The sequence below is a fragment of the Lynx rufus genome, unplaced genomic scaffold, assembly GCF_022079265.1.
Source record: "Lynx rufus isolate CCGP_SWC_20201006 ecotype Redwood Valley unplaced genomic scaffold, mLynRuf1.p SCAF_4, whole genome shotgun sequence".
NCBI lineage: Eukaryota > Metazoa > Chordata > Mammalia > Carnivora > Felidae > Lynx > Lynx rufus.
The window spans coordinates 125,797,875-125,810,148 of record NW_025814856.1 but is presented as its reverse complement, the minus strand read 5'-3'; the positions used below and the strand labels follow the sequence as shown (position 1 = coordinate 125,810,148).

The 12,274-nt window shown below is 42.0% G+C and overlaps 1 long non-coding RNA gene across 1 annotated transcript in view; it reads right to left on the bottom strand.

Annotated features, from left to right (window-relative positions):
• Nucleotides 1–3,161: 3,161 nt before the first annotated feature.
• The window catches only part of LOC124524698 (uncharacterized), a 46,056-nt gene continuing 36,943 nt past the window's right edge, over nt 3,162–12,274 (bottom strand). The window contains exons 3-4 of the long non-coding RNA XR_006965301.1: nt 5,029–5,418; nt 3,162–3,304 (exon numbers count right to left, since the gene is read on the bottom strand). This is a non-coding gene — a long non-coding RNA (uncharacterized LOC124524698). The remainder of the gene's footprint in view (nt 3,305–5,028; nt 5,419–12,274) is intronic.

Genomic DNA, 12,274 nt, shown 5'->3' with positions numbered 1-12,274 from the left:
CCCAGGGAGAACTAAAGAAAAAAAGGTCAGGAACCCTATGAACGCATGGAGACCTACATGGTAAATTACAGGGAGGGGAATAAGAAAGTGGAGATGGCCAGTTCTAGCAGAATCCAGGAGGGGAGCTGGCCCATGGCAACCCTGGGAGAGAAGATACCGTAAGAAAAAGGGAGATTTATACTTTGTCCCATAGGTAGCACAATTGTCTGAGCAAAGGGCTGGATTGGGGATCTAGATATGACATGCAGCCAGGCAGGTGCTGGAACTTATTCAATGCCAGCTTCCCTGGCTACCTGAGTGACTCTGCGGTACCTGGCTCTGTGTAGGTGAATAAAATGTATGACAATACTGGGCACTTGGGCAACTTCTCGGTGGGACCCAACTTGTATGAGAATAAAAAATGAGGAACCTTTGTGCTTTGCACTTGGAGAGGGAGGATCATTCTCTCACAGCACCATGGGAATTGAAATGATAGCAATGAATTTCCTTAATAATGTGTCCCAAGATGCCATGGCAGGTGGCAAATGGAGGTGAATAAGAACTGAGACCAGAGACAGAGCAGCAGTAGCCTCTCCTGCAGAATCCTGTTCAGAGGGACAAACCCCAGCTCCTGGCACAGAGATGTGAGCATCAAACATAGGGAAGCAGGCCTGGGGACTCTTAAAATATCTGGGAGGGGGGCGCCTGGGTGACTCGGTTGGGTAAGCGTCCGACTTCAGCTCAGGTCATGATCTCACAGTCCGTGAGTTCGAGCCCCGCATCAGGCTCTGTGCTGACGGCTCAGGGCCTGGAGCCTGCTTCGGATTCTGTGTCTCCCTTTCTCTCTCTACCCCTCCCCTGCTCATGCTCTGTCTCTCTCTGTCTCAAAAATAAATAAAACCTTAAAAAATTAAAAAAATATATCTGGGAGGGAGAAATCTGTAAACAATTGCAAGACAAGTAGGTGGTTAGGAGAATCAAGAACACCTTATTTAATGTTATGAATACATTCTGTCATTTAAACCCAGGTTGGTGAAGCAAGACACATGCCAGTCACACTACAGAGATCAATGATCCCAACCTGTCTCCCCAAGTGATGTTGCAATTTGCATCATCAAATATATGTTCCCCAGGTTGAAAACTACCTCCAGCCCATGTCCTTAATATTTCCTTCAGATTATAATTGTAAAAACGTTGTAATGGGGAGTAAGCATGAAAAACAGTGGGGAAATGAGAGAAGTTTGTGTGAGAATTATGCTAGATTAAAGATGGCAATAAACCTTTGTCTCTTTTCCCACCAAGTGATGAGATCTGTTGAACCACTCCTTGACTTCACTGACCAAAACTGGACAGCCAAACTAATGTTATGTCAGTTCTGGAGCTAGCCTTGAAGAAAAGGCTAAAACTGCTTTCTAAATCTTCAGAAGGTGAGTGGGCATGTATAAAACTCAACTACCCTACTGGAGAAATCTCCTGGAGGGCCCCGAAGCTACAGAGAGGCCGAGGTGAGCTAAGCTTTCAAGACACCCTCACCAAAACCCTTGCTGTGTGACTGAAGTCTCTTGACCCTTCCCGACCAGACCAGCTGAATATCACTGGAGCAGCCCCGTCATGACCACGTGAAACAAAAGAATGGCCCAGCAGAATTTCGACTGAATTCTTGACCCATGAAATTGTGAGCTGTAATATGAAGGGTTGTTGTCTTAAAGCCTACTAAGTTTGGGGAATTGTTACATAGCAATAATAACTAGCAAAGTAGTATAGGCTTGACATTCCACCTAGTCTACCCAAGTCTACCAAAGACCCTCCTCTTGCCCCCTGGGTTTTTCCTATGTGAATGCTCATTGTGTAGATTCTCCTAAAAGATAGAAGCTCCATTTCTTGGAGGATGCTATAGGGATGTCACCAGGAAGCCCAGGAACGGCTCCTTCAGTGGTAGACAAGGAAGGCCCTTAGTGGGGCTGCTTTACTGCCTTTCTCTTCTTAGAATGTTCCCTGAGACCTACTCAGTCTGCACTCACCATCTTCATATAGGAAGGTCCAACCTTGGTTTCTCAATGAGCAGCCCCTCATTTCATAGCCTTAGTCAATTAGAAGAGATGAATCTATCTGATGAGACTGAACAGGTGAATCCCAAAAGCCTCAAGTGTCTGGATTGTTTTTGATGCCTATTATATCACTTTTTGCTCTGCTGAAAATAGCTAATATCTATGTAGGTCACTTTCTTACTCGTAAATTGGAAATAATAACATCTACCTTCCCAGTATCTCAGGATTATTGTGAGATTCAAATAAGATGATGTGGGTGGAAGCTCTTTGTAAACTTGAAAATGTTGTGCACTTGCAATTTGTTATCGTCATTATCATTACTATTCAGGAATTAGTAAATTATAGATAGTGTTGGGACATGTGGGCTTAGCATTGTGTGATCTTAAGCAATCCAGTTAACATCTCAGCAATTTTCTCATCCCTAAAATGAGTGTTTACTAAATAATATCTAAGGATCTTTCCAGCTCTCAAATACTATGGCGGTGATTTTTAAGAGTCCTTGTTCGGCACAGGCAAAGTTATGCAGGGTATTCAAAGACAAAGGTGAGCCTTTCCTCACTGACTAAAAATCTGTAATGTAGTTGTTAAGATCAATCAGGCTTAAAAAACAAATAATAATTCAAATGAACCTTTTTTGCTTATTTATTTATTTAGAGAGAGAGAGAGAGAGAGTGTGTGTGTGTGTGTGTGTGTGTGTGAGCGAGCATGGGGGAGGTCCAGAGAAAGAGGGAGAAAGAAAGAATCCCAAGCAGGCCCCACACTGTCAGTATGGAGCCAGATGCAGGGCTCAAACTTAGCAGGAACTCGGAGCAGGAACCCTGAGATCATGACCTGAGCCGAAATCAAGAGTTGGACACTCAACCCACTGAGCCACCCAGCTGCCCTTCAAGTGAACCTTTTAAATAAAGATTCCCCGGAATGTGAAAGTCCTTGATGGGAAATTTGCCAGCTACTAGAGCATAATGTGACAATGTTTGCTATTTACCCATCCAGACGCACTCTCTGCTCTGGCAGGCTGACTTGTATGGACCACATCAATGTGCTCCCTTGCTTCATGGCATCTGATTGGGTTCTGCTAGTCTAGTGGCCCACCAAGAGATGGAAGGAGAGAAAAGAAAGAAGTCAAGGTATTTATTACCTCTGCTTCCTCTCTCTGGGGTCATCTGGAGATGTCTGTTCCGTTGACCCAAGGGCACAGTGTCTCTCAAGTCTGCCCTCTCCACACGACACTATCCTTCCAAGTTATGTAGACTGCTCTCTGCCCTTGCCTCTTTGCCCTGGGGATGAAAACAGTTCATCTGTAACTAACCCTGGAAGACTTCACAATCCATTCATTGGGGTAAGCAGCCTCCAAGATGGTTCCCAGGGATTCTGTTTCCCAGTAATCACACCCTTGTATAATCCCCTCTTCTTAAATGTGGGCTGGATTTATTGACTCACTTCTACCAGAATACACAGGAGAGCTAAGATGACACTTTTGAGATGAAGTTATGAAAAGGCTATGAATTCTATCTTGGCCATTCTCACTTGAATCACATGCCTGGGGGAAGCCAACTGTTATGCCCCAGAACAGCCTTATGCCGTCACGACATGGAAGCAAGGCCTGTCCACAACTATGTGAGTTTGAAAGGAACCTGTTTGTCCCCAGTCAAGTTTTCAGATGAGACCACAGTACTAGCTAATAGCTTGACTGTAATCTCACAAGAGACCTTGAGCCGCAGATAACTACCTAAGCTGTGCCTGAGTTCCTGACCACAGAAACTGTGAGGTAATAAATACTTGTTTTGAGCTTCTAGCTTGGGAGGCAATTTGTTATGCAGCAATAAATAACTAATGCACCTTGTAATTTCCCAACATACCGGCTATACCTTTGTAAACAGTCCTTTAATTGTCTTCTTCAAATTATCCTGATTTGACTATACCAGATGTTTCCTGCTGGGATCATAAATAGAAATAATATTTCCAGGCAAATAAATAAATTAAATACTCTTTTCAGGTTTATTTCCCCTAAGACATGAAAAGAATAGATCATGTTTGAATATAGAAATTTCCCTGAGTCTTTGAGGCTTCTAGATCCCTTAAGAGAATTTGGATTTCTTTCCCAAGGGTGGTAGGTGGGGAAATTTGTGTTTTTAAGGATTTCAAAGAAAAGTAGCTCCTTAGCATTAAGATGAGCAAAGGAGATTACAACTTCTTTTCCATCCAGTCTAACAGACTTTGGACTAAATGGCTAGTGAGTGGGTGGGTTCTTCAAGGACTGGGCACTTGGTGTCCCAGACTTGGCTTCCTAAGTAAGAGGAATGAGAATGTTCTTAATGGAAACCCATCCTCCTGCGTGGGACCTCACAAGCCTTGGCAGTCAGCCGAGAGACAATGAAAAGTCAGAGGGACAGTGGCATTAGATGGTGGTGACGGTGATAACAAACAGGGATCTTTAATTCTTGGGTTTGGAAGTCAGACTGCCAAACCCCTTCCCTCATCTCCTGAACCCTCTCCAATGACACCGTGGACTACATAAGGTTTCGAGTTTTTTTTTTCTTGACAGTCCAGGGAAGGCAGAAGTGAAGATCAAATCAATTCTTAGTTAAGGACACTTTCACAAAAAGTAACATTACTTGCACTTTGAAAAATGGGAAATAATTACTAACCTATTATAAAGAAAATAAATGTGATCACTGTAGAAAGTTAAATAGCAGAAGAAACTTCCCAGGTGCCTCCACCCAGGGAGGCTAAGCCTGAAATGTTACGGAAACGCCAGCAGCATGACTCTTAGCAAACCTCACAGGGCAATCACATCCATTACATCAGCAGATTTCTGTGTGTGGTCCAAGGCTAGGCTTTGAGTCAACTGCTCATCAAGGCGCTTAGTACATACTTGACAAATAAATGAATAAACAGAGGGAGGAATATATCTCCCAGGGCTGGACTGATATGTAAAACCACAGGGTCAGAGTATTAATTTAACATATACATATATACTTATGTATATACACATACATACCTATTACAGAAGTAGGAACCCAAAGTTGTGAAAAGATTACTCTCTTCTGCAGATATTTTATATATGCCAAGATTGATAATTGTCCAGTGGCTTGGGGAGTACAAGAGTAGAAAAATACTGTTCAAATGAGCCAACTGTTTAGTGATCTCAGTTGAGAGAGCTCAGCACTTCTTTCTTTTTACAATGCTGGCCTTGACAATGGAATCAGAATATAGTAAATCCTGCCTCTTGCTGGGTAGTGCTTGACTGGTCACTGCTCACATGTTCTCCACGCTTCTCCCTTTTCTACACTTCCATGGCTCACTTCTCTCTTCTATGATTGAGTCTTTCTTTCTTTAGAGATATTCACATCCGCATTCCATTATCCGCAATTCTGAAATACCAAAATCTCTGAAAAACAAAAGTTGTAGGAAGTTTAGGGAGACTATGACCTGAAATAACATGAAGCTATTTATAATTTTCATTTATGTTCCTAGTGTGAGACTCATACTTCCATTACACAAATATTGAAAATGTTCATGGTGCATTATGCTAAGGATATTATATAACATGTGGTATCTGTCTTGTATCACAAAAAAACAATCTGAATTCTGAAGCAAATCCTGCCCCTAGGGTTTCAGATTTATTATAGCCTAATCTTCCAAGCTTGGGAAATATTTTGTTTCCTTAAGATGACTTTGCACTTAGCTGCTTTGATCCTTTATGTGTTGGTTTTGAGGTCTAACTCCCAGAGAATCATTTTTCTTCCCTTGTTTATCAGTTTCAGGGAACCCTTCGCTGTAACCCTTGTGAATTGACAATCATGGGCCTGTAATAGATCCGTGCAGAAGGAGAGATGGGGTGCTAGTAAGGAGGAGAACGAGGGGAAAGAACATCCTGAGGACTAGCTGAGATTTCAAAGATGAAGTCTGTTCTTGGATAAAGGGACACCAGGGTTCCAGGCAGAGATAACCACCCAGAAGCATGGAGAAGCACAGGATGCCTGGAGAACTGGGGGCAGCTGACTTATTGTTGGGGCTGGGAGGAGATGATAAGTGGCTGTGTGACACCTGCCTTGGGAGGGTGGAGGAAAGTAATTCAAGGATTTCTCACAGCAGACAGAGTCCTAATCCAGAAAGCCAAGCAGTCAGCAGCATGAAGAGAATAGATTAGAGGAGGTTGTGGAAGGAGCAGTGGCCAGGAAAGACTCTTGTACAGATCTAGGAGACAGTCTCAGAACTAAGGCCGTAGGGTGCAGAATGGAAAAAAAAGAGAAAGTTTAGAACATAGAATCAAAGGCTGTAATGTTCCATATCATGATGGTGGGGAGGGGGGAGTTAAATCAAAATAGTTGATGCTGGTGGAGCAAAGTTCACTAAGAAGAAAGTCAAGTTTGGACAGTCTTAACAGCTGATTGCTCCTTACTTTGAAATGAGAAAAACTGGATTTTATCAGAGTGGCGAGAACCAACACACTCTGATGGGCAGTGCATGGAATTTGAGGTTGGTTGACCTGGGTTCTCATCATAACGTGGAGCAAAAAATTCTCTAAACCTTAGTTTCTTTACCTGAAATGCAGGGACAGTATCATCATCGTGACAGAATTTGTGGGAGAATGCATACAGTAAGTAAATGAGGTTATGCACGTAAAAATTTCTGCCATGTACAAAGTGTACAAATGACTACTAATTACCTCTGAATGAGGAAAGTTGGAGCAGAGAGGTTGAGGGTCTCCCCAAGCTTGCAGAGCAGTGACAGATAGGATTCCAATGAAACATCTCTGTTCCCTCCCCAGTAATTCTGGAAAGAAGGCATTGTGGGCTTGGCCCAATATTATATAGAAGACAGAGAGAATATGCACTGCCTTATCCCCACTCTTCTGTTTTCTCTTAACATTATTTACCATTAGTAGTTCATTTCTTTGTCTTATGTAAGCTTTTGTCAACATGAGTCTTAAGTATAGACTTGACCACCAACCTTTAAATGTCAAAGAGATTTGGCAGAGGGACATGCTGCAATTAAAAGTCTGCTTGATGGGATAAACAGATGCATTTCATTCAGGGTGTTTTTTTGTCTCATTTTCCTTAGGTAGTTAACTTGCTACAGACACTGAGAGGCAATTACTTGATTCAATAAATGGTTCCCACTCCAAGTTGTGGATGGCTATGCATACAATTTATTTATTTTGGAGTTGGACAGAAAATCCTAGTTTATGTCTCTAATTGGTTTCAGCTGTTTTGCGTGCCCTGTCAAGCTCATAGTACGTCGAGTGCATTTTTTTGTCAGTGTCAGGGCTCAAAAAATGGCTGACCCCAAGTAACTGCTGATGGCCTCACCCTGTCATTGACCAGCTGGATCTAAAAGGCCGTTGCGTATTTGGCAAGCTGGTGTTCGCTCTTTCACACCTACAGAAAAGGCAATCTCATGATGTGAATGTTGGGCAAGCAGGGGTTACAATTCCGCTCTGACTACTTATTGTATTATCTTATCGATCTCTTAAAGATTGCTGACTTAACCTTCTGCAGTGTTAAAGATCTCACTTTGGAAATGTATAAAGAGGTCGGCAAGCCGGCACATAGTAGGTACTCAGTGAGTTTGATGTTTCTTGCCTCAGACAGACGGAATGTAAGTGTTTCGGTTGTAAGGGCCCTAGAACTTTTACTCCGTTTCAATCCTCTTTCCCATCCCTCTCTGGGATCTTCTTCACATCCTCCTTCATTCTCGAGAACTAAGACTAGACTATTGTTCCTTCTCTGTAGGAGCAGAGCATAGCCTACATATGGCTCCCAATAGCCCTCTATGTCTAATAATGAACTGGAGCCAGGACATTCTTAAGAATGAGTTCTGAAACCCCATATAATCCTCCTTGGATCATATTTTCATACAAGTCATTCGTTTGGCTAAATTTATACTGAGACCACTTAGACAAAACATCTACTGATTGATTGATTGATTTTGTTTCATTTGAAACCTAAAACAGGTTTTAGGTTTGGTTCGTATACTTTGGTTCATATACATTTGGTTCATATACTTGTTTTATACTTTTTGTGTAAACACAAAGTAGCAGGGTTACTAGGCTGTGAGTTCCTTGTGTTGGGAACTCTCCTACCTAGCTTTGCACATACTATCTTAGCACAGGACTTAGCATGAGTAGGTATGTAGGGAACATCTCTGATTTGTCTTATCTGACACTGTCCCTGTCCTCTGGCCACATGGATGCAAGTGTGAGCTCCACTCCACTCATCAGGAGTTACTGAACATATGTTTGTCTTTAACAGTTTTTGGATTTTTATTTTAAATGGCTCTGATCCATTCAGTAACTTCCTCGTCTGACTCAGCAATTCTCAAATGACACACAAAATGCTCCCTAAAACACGTTACAAGCTTATCTCTGAACAAAACTTAGGAGAAGCAAAGTACTTAAAAACCAAATAAACAAAAGGCACGCAATTTCAAGTGTTTGCTCAGCTTGCGAATATATTGGAGATTGCTTATTGGTGGGAAATGACCCAAGAAAAGAAGGCCAACTAATTCCATCCTATCTTTTCTTCCATCTCCTTCTATACAGTTTTGGTATGCACGTGTAAAAGTAATTAATGCTAACATTTATTAGCTATGACTACTTAAGACGCTAGGAACGACTACCATGAACCAAGCCCAACCTCAGTATTTTCAAGTTCAACTCATTTGTTCCCATAATAATCTCATGAAGCAGGTGCTATTATTGTGTCCATCTTACTGGTGACGAAATTGGAGCACAGAAAAGTTAAACAACCTGCCCAGGGTCACAACTAGTGTGTTGTATAGGCAGAGTTTAAACAGAAGTAGTCAGATTTTAACTCTAAGCAGAAGGAAGAGTCCATATTCAATATCTTAGCCAAAGAATACAGGAAGATAACACCCCCTAGAAAGACACACTTTGCCATGGACTCCCAATAGGAAGTACAGCCAGGGGCGCCTGGGAGGCTCAGTCTGTCAAACGTCTGACTCTTGGTTTGAAGGCTCAGGTCTTGACCTCATAGTTTGGGAGTTTGAGCCCTGCATCGGGCTCTGCACTGAGCCGGAGCCTGCTTGCAATTCTCTCTCTCTTCCTCACTGTCCCTCCCTCCCTCCCTCTCTCTGAAAATAATTAAGTAAACTTAAGATAAAGGAAGTACAGTCATACATTTCAATGTCAAATGGTAATTCTCTTCAAATTAATGAGAGTGACCATACTTCATAGGCAACACAAAGCTGTAGGTAAGAAAAATATTGAAAGTCTCTATTATCGTTATAAAATATTATGTAAGTATTTAATGTGTGCCTTAATACTTATTTGAATTATATACTTATGAATTATATTTGCACATGTATATGAGTACCATGTGTGTGTATGTGCCATGCATGTACCTATACTTACAGGGGTATATATTGATAAGTACATAGATACATATGGATGTATAGGACATGCCTCAGACAAATATATATTCATCATATATTTATTTCACATGTATGGGTAATATGACTCAACCTAGTTTAAAATTTTTAATGTTTATTTATTTTTGAGAGAGAGAGAGACAGAGTGTGAGCAGGAGAGGGACAGAGAAAGAGGGAGACGCAGAATCGGAAACAGGCTCCAGGCTCTGAGCGGTCAGCACAGAGCCCGACGCGGGGCTCGAACTCACGGACCGCGAGATCATGACCTGAGCGGAAGTCGGCGGCATATTTAAATTAGGTTGAGTTTGGGGCGCCTGGGTGGCTCAGTCGGTTAAGCGGCCGACTTCGGCTCAGGTCATGATCTCGCGGTCCGTGAGTTCAAGACCCGCGTCGGGCTCTGTGCTGACCGCTCAGAGCCTGGAGCCTGTTTCCGATTCTGCGTCTCCCTCTTTCTCTGTCCCTCTCACGTTCATGCTCTGTCTCTCTCTGTCTCAAAAATAAATAAACGTTAAAAAAAAAAATAAAAAAAAAAAAACGCCAAGTTCCTTACAGGTGCGGCCTAATATTTTCTTGTTTCAGCCCCCTCTCGGTTCCTATCCTTCAGCATCTCTAGAACAATTACCACTCACAAATGATATTTGGGGAAGCAGACATCTTGTAAAACAACCCTGACTGATGAGACCAGCGGCTAGCACACAAAAGCTTTCCCCTTGCTTATCCAGACCAATGATTCTGTGATACGTTTTACAGGCTTTCTCAAGGACTCATGCTATGAAGTGACCGGTCGTCCACTGGGTGGCCAACTTCTGGTGCAGGCTTGTGTGAGATTTCCCTCCTTCCCCCCATCCCTTCCTCGTCCCTTGCAATCAAATTCTCAGATAAAACTACTCATCCATCATAAACCTTCACCTCAGATTCTGCTTTTGGGAAGACCATGCTAAGACAGGCATTATTTAACGTATATTTTCTCAATCCAATTATTTGTGTTACTGCTAAAGTACAGTAAAAATTAGAACTTCAACAAGTAATGTTGTAAGTTTCATTGCCTGTCGAGGGTCGCCGTTTCAGTTTATAGCTTTTAAAAATAAGAACTTTCCGTAGTAAAATGTTTATAGCCTGGGAAACATTTATTGCTGGCCAGCAATGGTCTGGTGATCAGAGCCAGTGAAATAGTGATTTGTGTCACATGTTTCTGGAAAACAAATTGAAGTCATTCTCTAAGCCAGATCCCAGTTTCAAGAAAAATTATATGGTATCATATACAAGTCCTGGTGGGGACATTATGACTTTCAAAGGCCATGCATTTTATTAAATGTATAACATGCCTATGTGAACTATTAATAGGAGTGCTATTGACACATTCCAAATGTTGAGGAAAAAAAAGAAGAGGAAGAGGATGGAAGCCTGTGGAGTGATATATTGTGGTTCCACTATCAAGTGGCAGTTTCTTTTGCTGAATCAAGTTCAAAATCAGAACACTTCTCTGCCTAGCAAGCAAACTAAGCCATTTCCAAGTGGCTATTAATAACAGCAGTGGAGGAGGAGAAAAACAGGTCAAAATGTCATCTTGAGGCATCGTGGTTATCAATTGTTTAGGATCCTCTAGGGCAGAGTTTGTCACCCCCAACAATATTGATATTCTTGGCTGGATAATTTTTTGTTGTGAGGAGCCGTCCTGTGCACTGTATAGGATGCTTGCAGCATCTCTGGCCTTGGCTTACTAGATGCCAGTAGTGTCACCCACACCCAAGTTGTGACAACCAAAAATGTTTATGGACATTTTCCCCTGTGGGACAAAATCATCCCCAGCTGAGAACCATCAGCTTAGGGCAATGCAGATGCTGATTGGCTGGTGTGATGGGATGCCTTACAACCCAGAACAGAGCATTCAAAATCTTTGAAGAAGTTCTTCTGAGACAGTTTTGGACAATGAAATGATCAAACCAAAGTTTACTAATACCCAGCATTGTGGAGTAGGCAAAGATGAGTAGCCTAAAACAACGATTCCCCAACTTTGGCAGTGACTGAGTCACCTGGAGAGCATATTAAAAGAGATTCCTGGACCCCACCCCCAGGGAACATAATTCAGTAAGTCTGATATCTTGATGAACTTGATTCAGTGAGTCTAATAATTTGTGTTTCTCGCATGTCCCAAGCAATGTTGCACGTCTGTAAACTACCCTTTAAATAGCCTTGGGCTAAAAGTTAGAAGATCTTGACTTTGGGCAATTCACTTATACCATGGAATATCCCATTTCCAGTAGAATAGGATAGATATGCAGACATAGAAGCAGTAAAGGGAAGAGGGAACAGGATAATAATGTATAAAGAAGACACTGGGACAACTAGGGAGGTCAAGACATATTCGTGTTGAAAGCAATGCCATGTAGAGTCTCCCACTAGATGTGAACTTATGAACTTCATGTCTTATTCATCTCTAATATGGTAGCAGACACATAGTAGGTGCTTACTTCAGATATTTCAATTATGGTGCTTGCACCCAAGAACACTCTTCAGCTAAAACAGCTCACCTGTACCATCCTGCTGAATGCACAGTCCGTTCTGAACATGAGATCTTCTCCACATCTTCCATTGCTGAGCAGACTAAAAGTGGTGCATATGACCAAGAGCAGTGAACTCATTGGGTGGTCAGCATATTGAGGAGGCAGGAGCTGGGCCAATCGGGTTATCTCCTTTAGGAGTATGAACTTTAAAAAAAATGAACCCAGCAAATGCCATCAGTATGGGAGCTAGATCTAATGTTCCTAAAAAACTGCGAGTCCAGACAACATGTAAGAAAAAGATACAAGGAGGCAGAACAATGAGTGATCTGCTTATATACATATATATTC